At 43.2% G+C, this 10,920-nt stretch overlaps 1 long non-coding RNA gene across 1 annotated transcript; it reads right to left on the reverse strand.

The window, feature by feature from the left end:
* Positions 1-610: 610 nt before the first annotated feature.
* LOC113476959 lies at positions 611-8,203 on the reverse strand. Its single transcript, XR_003397810.1, has 3 exons — positions 8,110-8,203; positions 2,393-2,670; positions 611-820 (listed from the first exon to the last, which is right to left on the reverse strand). It is a non-coding gene; the product is annotated as an uncharacterized LOC113476959 (long non-coding RNA).
* Between the last annotated feature and the right edge of the window lie 2,717 nt (positions 8,204-10,920).

Consider the following 10,920-nt stretch of genomic DNA (forward strand, 5'->3'; position numbering starts at 1 on the left):
CAGGTGGTACAAGGCAGGGTGACCTGAATGCTTGGTCCAAAGAGCTGATGTTACCTGGTACTGAGGTGTGCAGGCTGGAGGGTCCCATCTCTGCAGCGTGGATGTGCTGCACACCTGCGGCCCTCTGCACTGAACACCTGCACAGGGAAAGGGCAGACCCCTGGCACTGCTCCTTTCCCCCTTTCCCTATCCACACCCCGGTACTCCTGGGAACATCGTCCCCAGCAGTGCTCCCTCCTTCCTGGGCTGTGACAGCTGGGAGCAAGCAAGGCAGGGACTCTGGCTCTCTCATAGAAAATGTTTTCCTTTGTTTCCTTCCCTTCTGTAAGGGGGGATCTTTTCAGCCTAATCCACCTCTGCAAAAGGTTGCTGTTGAAACCGTAGGGGTAAAACAAAAAGATGATGTGTTAGCTCTGGGGCCAAAAATAGGTATTTGGTAACAGCCGCTCCAAGGCGCAAAGAAATGCTCCACTGACAAACCTTCTCTTTCTCTCCACTGTATTTACTGACCAGCCAAAATTTCATGGCTATTAAACATGGACACTTGTAAAAAGAAAAGGTCAGCTCACCTAGTGCTTTCTACAAGCCAGCTTGATTTCTTGATGACATCAGAAGAGAAGGCTGCTAGATGGAAGCTTCTTTCAGCATAGAGACAACAGGACTGGAGGGGTGAGGTCTTTTCGGCCATTGGTGATTTTTGTCAGTAGATGTATTTCTTGTCTCTCAGTCCCTTGCTGTGGCTTTTTATTTTTAGTCTGGATGTTGGCTATTGGCAATCATGATTGCAGTCTCTCGGAGCACTGCTTCGGGTGACATTCATCTGGAGAATGTTGAAACATAGGGGAAATAATTATACTCAGCAGCTGCAAGACATTTTTCACCCCAAAGAACACAGAAAAAAGCCAGCACAACTTTGAACCATTAGAGTTCAGCTGAGGATAGGAGCCAATCCTTTCATCAAGCTAGCACAAATCCCACAAGCAGACAGATCTGTGCAGTGTGGCGAGTTCTGAGTAGAGTTAGTCTTGATCTGCTATCTCAACAGCGGATTTGGACTGGGATCAGCTCCCTGCTCCTGACAGCGGGCCAGGTGTGCCTCCCCTGCCAAACTGCCCTCTGCGGCTGGAGCAGCACCGTGGCCTCGCAAAGCCATGGTGGCTCTCCTGGCCTCCTAGACTGGACCCAGCACAGGTGGGAGCTCCGACATCCGCCTCAAGGAACAGGAGTAGTGAAGCTGCAGTTGTGCCTGAAATTTTCTTCACTCTGTTTCCATCAGTGTGGGCACTGATGGTAGGGAAGGGAGCTGGCTTGAGCTGCTCATGAGTCTCCTCACATCAGGAGTGTTCCTTCCTTGCAAATCGGATGTTATTCCTCTGCTCTTGCAGAGTCACAGATAGCCCACTGTGGTTCAAGATGAGCAGGGTAAGCTCTGTGTTGAGACTGAGGGATACCACCCAAATGTCCACTTAAACCAGGTTTTGAACTTAGCACTGGAAAAAAATTTAGTTCAGAAATGACCTTCTTGTCCAGTCCGCTGCTCAAAGCAGGGCTGACTTCAAAGTGAGAGCAGGTCTGAATGGTCTGTGTTGGGACAAAAAGGCTGCTGCACGCCTGCCTGTGAGCCATGGAGGGCAAGGCCTGGCTGGCCCACCTCTGCCACAAACAGACTGCTGAATGACAGAAATAGGATGTTCTCGGATTCACCTTTGGGAAATACTTATTAATTTGGATACCACAGAGACTAGAAATAGACTTTGCCAGGGCCTTTCCTGGCTCTTGCATTATCATGGTCCCCTTTGCCTGGCTACCATCCAAATCATACCCACCAAAGCTTTGTTGTTGCTATTCAGATTAAAGCCAGATAATGAAGGACCAAGCTACCCAATCGATCTACCATGTGTCCCTGTTCTGCTGGGAATGTTGAGACCTGCAGAGCTAGATCCGGGGCCACGCACTCCGTGAAAAGGAACCTTGATGGAACCTGAGATGGCTGCAGCCCTCTCAGCATACTTGGGGGTTTAGAAGTCAAGTCAGTATTAAAAGATGCACGTAACTTAAATGCTTCTCTCCCCACCCCTCCTTGCAGTTTAGGGATGTGTATAGCTAGCTAGTTAGTCAGCTATCCATCCAGCCATCCTAGGCTGTTATTTTTCACAAAGACCCAGACGTATGTATTTATACACAGACATACATACATGTGTCAGCATTTTTTGTAACCTAGCATTTATGGTATGCAAGACACCTCCCAAAGCTAAATCTGACATAATAAATCATCCGTACATTCATAAACATTCATGGTATATGTTAGAATATGCATAAAGGCTTTTGCTAATTCTGCTGTTGAAAGCAAAGTTCAGTCTAGATTAGTCTGTTCGCACTATTTTGCACTCACCTGTGGGTGATTGTGCTGCAAATGCTTTTCTCCGAACGGCTGTAGGAGTCTTTCTCAGCTGTAGGAGTCTTTCTCACTCTTTGGTATCACCTGCAGGAGAACTTGGACTGCTGGGGTGAATGGGGGGAATCGCAGACGAAGGCACGGAAGCTTTACTGGCACTCAGACAATCTCATCTCTGTCTCCCCTAAAGCAATCAGGTCCCAGTTTGAGCTAAAGCATAGCCATGCAAGCAAGCACAGGTTCAAAGTGCAAATAAATACGTGCTTGAGGGCTCCCTGTGGGGATGGAAGGTGAGCAAAAACAAAGGTAGAGACATGGTAAACATACCCAGACTGTCTGGAAGGAAGAACAGGTTTGCATAGGACGGGGAGCTGGGAGAACACATCACCATTCTGTTTTCTGAACTCTGGCACGTCATCTGAGTTTCCATCTTTGTTACAGACAAAAAGCACATACCAAATAGAGATGGGAGGGAGGTTTATGTATTTAATATTTGCTAAGTATCTGCACTTAGACATAGCCTAATTCAGTCATCTCCGAGGCTTTCACGGAGGTGCAGGAGGAAGATTGTGTTAATGTCAGTGAATGAGAAACTATCACTTTCGCATCAAATCTAGATTCTTCCTAATGTGTTGTTTGTATGTGTATACACACACACACACACACACACACACTCTAATGTATATATATCTGGTCTCCTAACAGCAGGCACATGGCATCAAAAGGACAATGAACAAACTGGAAAGGGGAATGTTGTTGCTGCAGATAAACTAAGGCTTCCATGGTGTGAGGGTGGATATTTTTGGTTTTCCCAGATGTAGGTCCATTCAAAAAAGCACAAAACAAGAATACTCATTTGACATGAACAAGTTTTTTTCTATAGAGACGGATGGGTCTTGTTATACAATTCCTCTTTGAAATAGAGGCTCCAGTGTGAGGACATTTTAGGACCCCAGGTCCTTTGAGAGGCAGAGAGAGAGTTCCTGATCAGACCAGCAAGGACTCCCTGTTGCATTCAAACTGTGAAAAGCAAAGTGAGTGAAGTTTTGCTTTGCTTGACTGAGCTTTATCATATCAGTTATTGTTTTGAAAAGTGACGAGATACCCACTACATCTCCTGGGAAAGTGAGAAGTGGCTTGCTTTGGAAGAGATGGTTATTATCGCAAAGTTTTCAACTAGCTCTCTATTTTTGGCTTTATGTATTCGTGTCTGCTTGAATTTCCCCTGCAATAACAGCTTTGTGATTAAATGACTAGAATAAATGATTTCAGAGCATCTGGGGATAGGCAGAACCGTAATTATTCATTTTTCGATAGGTAGTGAGGTAGGTATTGATTTATATAAGTTATTAAATGCTTTGGAGCAGGGGAATGAAATATCATTAGTATTTTAAAACGGGAATTATTGCCACCTTGTTTTCTACTTTTAAACACCTGTGAAGAGAATACTACTTTGCTAATGTTAGACCATTTGAATGCTTTGAATTATTTAGGGATCTTCAGTATAGGCTGATGCAAGTGTAAAAGCTTGCCTGTGATAAGTCAAATTTGTTAAAAAAACCTACATGTTCTTTCTTACGGTCCTTTATTGTTAGTCACCTATGGTACTTGCCTAAAGGAAATACAGCCAAGCAGAGAGTTCAATTAAGAAATCTATCTATCTGTCTACCTACCTATATATCTGTTTGCCTCTCTCTCTCCTACTCTGTGGATGATATTACAATTGCTAGACATTACATTTTTATAATCTTTATTTCAAGCTAGGCTCTCATAAGCATCCTATTTCAGGCGAAATATGTCATTATCCCTGTTACAGTAGAGCACTAGCTTTATAAAGGCAAGGACGAGAAAATTCAGTTAATACGTGAGTGAGTTCCTGTGGAGCAGAAGCAATGAAGCCCAGGGAGGGACTCAGCCATGTGGGTTTCTGATGCCTAATAACAGCCAAGCTCTTGTAGTCAGTTCTTCAGCAGAGAAGCGAAGAGGGTCTCTCTTCTCTACTTAGTCCTTTATTTTCACAAAACCCGTAGGGATGAGATATTTCTGAAACTTCACCCCTCTGTCAATGTGCCTGAAAACAAAAAGCTTCAAGACTTACCAGAAGAGACTAATGGATGGGTGCTCAGGCAGGCTGTGTGAGCCTAATTTTTATAGGAAAGTGGCCTAAAAATGAATCAATAATCCCTGAACCTTGTGTGCAAAAGCAACCATAACATACCCTAGAGGCAGAGGAGGAAGAGGGCTTATGTGGCATGCACTTACCCCTTCCCATGTTATCCCATCTCATCCCATCCCATCTCATCCCCAAAACACATCAGCACATGGCCTCTGGCGTCCCCAAGGACCCATAGGAGAGGCAGGAGGCAAAGCCATGGATCTCCCGCTTGTCTTTCTTTCATTGCAGAGTCCTCCCTGCTCACTCAATGGCCTCAGCAACCCCTTTCTCATCCTCCTCCAGCTGTTCCCCTCAGGATCATTTGATTCCAAAATTACCGGTAATTCCTCCTGGCAGGGGTTCTTCCCCTTTGCTTTCTTTTTTTAAGGTTTCCTTATCTTTTCCAGATCTTCCACAGAGTGGCTATGGTTCACCACAGAGTTTGCTTTGTTGGCAGCCTTTTGCAATGCTTTATCTTTTTTGCTGCTGCAAAACAAAATGCTTCTCATACTTGTGTCCTCTGGTGATGGGTATGTTTCAAATACATCGCTGACACCTTCGGAGGTGTAACAGGAGACATTTCTCTCCACATGGCATATTAGCGTTGACAGATAGGGGCTGTAACTGCCTAACAACATGAGCGTGCCAGAGCTTTCCTCCCGGACAGCATTAATGTTAAGTAAGGCTTCTTTTCATCCCTTTTAGCTTTCTCTTCAGGCCTCCAATTAGGATGGCTTAAAACTTTTTTTTTTTGGCAGAAAGCGGGCTATCTAATACACGCAAGTCTCAAAACCCCAAATGTTTGCTTTCTATACACTGCAAATATTCATTGTTTCTCAAGGGAGAAAGAAAACTAGGGTCAGAGCTAATAAGATGAAGTGAGTGCTTCCCAGTCAGGAATAAGAATATCTGCACAGCTTAAGTAACAGTTTTAAGGCCTGATCTGTGCTTCTATTCCCACCAGTTTTATCAAATCAGTGCTAACATATCTTGAGACAAACACTGCTGCTCATGTTGAAAGCTGGTGTATTTTCATATAGTGCAAGGTACTGCCCAAACAACCCGACCATCAGACTTGCAGCCCAAGTTATATTTTGCCAGCCCAGTTGCTGTAACCAACTCGGACCACAGTAAATGCCAGACAAAAAGCATATCCTTAAACCTCTTCCATTAACATGCTTTGTTTTGAGAGCAGCAGCCATGCCTCTGTGCCCTGGAGGAACTGAAGCATGAGAACCCCAACCATAAGTCAGGTCCCAACCATCCTAAACTAACCAGTGTAAGCTAAATAGGAAACATACAGCCCTTTGCACAATTTTAAATAAATCTGCTTAAAACCACACCCTTGGGGACTTTCTATGTGAGAAATCTGCTTTTGCAGCCCATGTGTGAAATGATGGGGTAGTTTTTCCTGAGCTAAATAGGGTCCAGCTGTAGTGGGGACAGAGAATAAAAACCACACAGCACTTTAGGCCACCTCTCACAGGTACATGGTTTAGAGTCAGACAAAGTAGCTGCTGGAGGTATCTCTCCCTGCTGAGGGAGCTTAGGTGATTTCTTCAAGTCTCTATTTCTTTGTCTAAAGATTGCATCACACAACCAGGGAGCCATACCCAGTGCTGCATGGGAATACAGGCACTAAATATTGAATGACCAAATACTCAAGATAACATGACTGTGAGCAACTCATGAAGAAAACATGAACTCACGAACGTTCATGAAAACTGAAGTTGGCAATTACAAACCAAGAAATTAAAGGCAATCATGTGTTGATCATAGATCAGTTCTAATGGTATTGTAGAGCTACAACAAGGCAGAAATTTGCTTGCTTCTTCAAACTCCTAAGTACAATCTTAATGTTATTTTTCCACCAATTCAGAAAGAGATACCATGACACCATCAGTTTCTCTAACGTGTTAGCATACCTTAGGATGTATGGGCCTAGATGACTCCTGAAAATTTTCAGAAGATTTGTCTCAATTTTATCTCAAGACCTAACACATACGCACCGAAAATTCTGGCAAAAAGTGAAAACAAATTGCAGTAAAAATATTCTCTCTAGGAATAAAGAGCAAAAGTATTTTGGAATTCTGTTCAAAATGCTCTTAGTGCTGCACATCAGCCTTTCAGAAGAAAGATGTCCATAAACATTTCCATGGAAGTTCATTTATTTCAAAACTCATGGTAGTATGTAATTCTCCTTCCAATTTAATGTGGGTGAATATAGAACTACTTTGAATCACTGTGTAATATTTGATATATAATCTCTCTATCTACCTAGTAAACACATTCTCTGGAAACATGAATAACTTCTATATCTACACTGCACACTACGTCTGTGTGTATGTTTCAGTTCAAACTTTTCCATCTTAATGTTACTTTTTGTTTGCAAGTCAGCAATATGGATGTTTTGCATTTTTTATCTTTTCCCTTATTTTAAAGATAAGTCAACAGAAAAAAAAGACAGCTCCCTTAACGTATAGTACAGCTCCATCTCTGATCCAAGTTCATTAATAAAAAATAAAGATTTGTGATTATTTCAGGTGAGTGCCTAACAATACCTCGTATGTGCTACTTTTGAACATAATTAAGAATACATTTCTCACATCTTGTTTCTTAAAGATGCAAATAGAGTTCACTTTCTCCCCTCCCCAAGATGTTCTAGAATATACCTTCTTTACATAGGCTTTCACATTTTTTCCACTGTCTTACATTCCTATGACCTATTTAGGTCACAGGAATAGGAATACTTTCTGGAGAGTATTTACTCTCCAGAAAGGCACTATGTCTAAGGTCAATGAAACAGGAAAATGAAACCCTGAGAGCAGCCACAGAAACTGCCTTTACACTCACCACCTCTTCCAGCAGCAATGGTTAAGTTTAGCAGCAATCTATTATTAAACAGACCAGGATACTTCAGTCTAGAGAGAGATGACTGGGGCCAAGGTGGTCTGCAGCACTGTGCTATAAAACCGCAAATGTCTGGAGAAGGTATAAACAGAAGGATTATTTACTATTCTTGACAGTGAAAATGGGATACTCAGTGAATTAATCAAGGAGTAGATTTAAAAGAAATCGAAAGAATTCACCAGCAGAGTCTTATATCAGGAAGTCATCACCACAGAATATTTAGATGGCAAAGGTATAAACGGGTTCAAAAGTTTATTGCATAAATTTGGGGTGTAAGATTGATTAAACATGATAAACATAAATACAATCATGAATGTCAGGGGGAAGATGAACAAAGAATGACTATTTACTATTTCTTAGAGTTTTACTTGATGCCCAGTAGCTCAGGGGTTTTTTTGGTTGGCTGGGCAGAAAATTTCTAACAAACTCTCATAGTTTAAACCCAGTAGTCAGCTAAACACCACACAGCCTCTTGCTCACTCACCCCCCACAGTAGGATGGGGAAAAGAATCAGAAAAAAAAAAAAAGTAGAATTCAAGGGTTAAGATAAAGACAGTTTAATATGAGAGAAAAGGAAGGGGCAACAATAATAGTGTAACAACAGCAACAACAACAACAACAACAAATTATGCACAATGCAATTGCTCACCATCCGCTGACAGATGCCCAGCCCATTCCTGAGCAGTGGCCACCAGCCAGCCTTCCCCCTGGTAGATATGCTGAGCGTGACGTCATGTGATATGGAATATCCCTTTGGCCAGTCGGGCTCAGCTGTCCCAGCTGTGTCTCCTCCCAGATTCCTGGGTACCCCCAGCCTACTCGCTGGTGGGGTGGGGTGAGAAGCTGAAAAGTCCTTGACTTAGTGTAAACACTGCTTGGCAACAACTAAAACATCAGTGTGTTACCAACGGTACTCTCACTCTAAATCCAAAACACAGCACAATACCAGCTACTAGGAAGAAAATTCACTCTATCCCAGCTAAAACCAGGACACAAACACATGTTTAAGTTGTGGAGCTGATTGCTAGAGGATGCCAGGAAGGCCAAAAGCAAAATGCTATCAAAAAGTGATTGGACAGATTGAGATCAGAAAAGACTCTTGAGAGATGTTAAATACAACAATACGAAGACATCCTTCAGCTCAGCTTGTCAGAATCTGGAAGCCTATGCCAGAGGAAGGATGAATCTGAATTTGCCCTTTCCTTGCTGGTTTCCTGAAGCATCTGCTCTTGCTGGCTGCCAGAGACAGGTTTCTGGGCGATTTGGTCTGACCCCGCTGGACGTTTTGTAGGTTTGTATCCAAATGATCAGTAGTAAAGTGGCATTTGGATCATCCTCAAAACTGAAGTGATGCTGAAGGGCAGGGAAACAACGGAGGTAGTTTACAATCCTCCTGCAGCCACGGCTTGTTTGCGGGCTCAGAGGGATGACAGCACATCTCTGTGTGTGTTAGAAGCATAATGGATCTGGTCACTGAACTCCACAGAAATCTGGTCACCTGGTTTTGGGTCTTTTAACTGAAAGTTTTAGCTGCAAGAATTATACAAAGGTGGTGATTGTTGCTACAGCTGGGTTAAACCTTTGTGGAAAAGAGAGTTTAGAAGCATCTTTCATTTAAAATGGCTGTAAGAGGCATTAAGCATGTGTCATCATCCTCCCCCCTGCTCCCCACAAAAGGCAGGCTGGGTGTTTTTTAGGAATTCAGCTGCTCTGCACTACAATGCCTGGGCTGAATGTTGTTTTAGAGGTGTGGTGAGCATGTTTGTTGCTGTAGGAAAAAAAAAAAAAAAAAAGCTAAAGTGTAGAGGGAATAACAGAGCTCACAGAAGCAGAATAAAGTTTGAACAGAGTCAGGATTATGTGGTTTTGGCAGAATACTGGCGTCAGTTTTGGGTTGGGGTGATGACCAGAGGACATTTGGAGTGAAGGGTAGGGGAACTGACCTCTTTTTTGTCATTGTTCCTCCTGTGCTTAAAGAAGCAGGATTTTGTACAGCCTTCCAAGTAAACAGAATTGCAGCAGAGATACCTGATTGCATCACCCATTTCTCCTTACTGGAATAAGCTAGAAGAGTTTGAATTTTCATTAACCACTCAGCCTAGAGGGATAATAAGGCATTTTACAGAAACCAGAGAGACAGGCAAGGTGGCCCAATTCTGTTTGCAGTGTGATGCACGGTGTTTCCGCTGATTGCGAGGAGATTTGACTTTTTTTTTTTTTTTTTTTTTTTTTTTTTTCTGCCTGAGTTTCCAGTGGTGAAAGGGAGATGTTCAGGATGGCATTGAGCTGCACTGAAAAATATTCCTTGATTTGCAAGTGGGCTCTGTGAAACGGCATCCATGCATTTTTCAAGAGGACCCTCACAACTGTAAATCAGCCTTGAGTCAGTTTTAAAGTGTGTCAGGCAAAGTCCTAATTTGTGTTATTTTATGTACTGTTCTGTCCCTGGATCTTCCAAATTCTGTGCTCCTGAGTCTGTCTGCAGAACGACTGTGTAGGTTCTGGCTGGGGATGAGGGGAGGAGAGAGGCGACAAGGCTGGTTACCCAGCACAGCAAATCAAATCTCCATACACCCAAGAGCATCTCACAGGGGTTAGAGAAGGGGTGCTTCAAAAAGGTAACCCCTGAAAAGCAGCAGTTCAGGAGCTCTGCTCTGTGAGTCATTTTATTTCTGCAAACAGAAAAGGAAAAAAGCCCTACCTAGCTTTGTAGCTGAGACAGAGTCACTGTCTCTCCCTACTTCTTGGCTTTTCTGTTTTTTTTTTCTTCTAGTATATAATGGGAAAGCATGTTAGGCCCAGAGCTCAGACGTGGGAGGCTGTGAGAGAATGGCAGCTCCAAGACGGTAAGTGGAGGTGACAAGTTCCCAGCAATATTAAACATTAACACCGAATATTTTGTTAGTATTTAACTCCAGGACGTTTCATGTTACTGAGCAGAAACAGAACATCCCCCCTCACCCCCACTATTTAGTTCTTTACTCCTCTGCGCTGTACATTCAGAAGGCAGGGATGTAAGATGCCAGCTCCTTCAGGGTTGAAATGGCTTTATATGAACTAACAGAGAGGGCGAGCTTATGAAGTGGAGACAGGCTCTAATTCTGTACTCTGCTGAGACTGTGACTTGAAGATGGGGAATACTTTGTGCATGAGGTGGGCATGTTTATGTGTGTATATATATATATATGAATGAAGCTGAACACAGGAGAAATCCCGCTCATTTAGAAATCGGACAGCAGCAAGCTGCTGAGGTGGAGAGCTGGAATTTAAAAGCGATCTTTTAAAACGCTTATGTATATTTTGTTGCTGCTGGAAATGTCTCTTTGCACCTCAGGGAGGTTCCTGAACTTCCATTGTTGGGGAGCAGCTGGCCCGGAGGGGCAGATTCATTTCTGCCGCAAGACAAGAGGAGTTTTATCAGGGAAGCAGCTGCCCTGAAGCACCCGCTGCTCTCCATCTC

This window comes from Athene cunicularia (genome assembly GCF_003259725.1).
Source record: "Athene cunicularia isolate RWA chromosome 2 unlocalized genomic scaffold, athCun1 chr2_part1, whole genome shotgun sequence".
In the NCBI taxonomy this organism is placed as follows: Eukaryota; Metazoa; Chordata; class Aves; order Strigiformes; family Strigidae; genus Athene; species Athene cunicularia.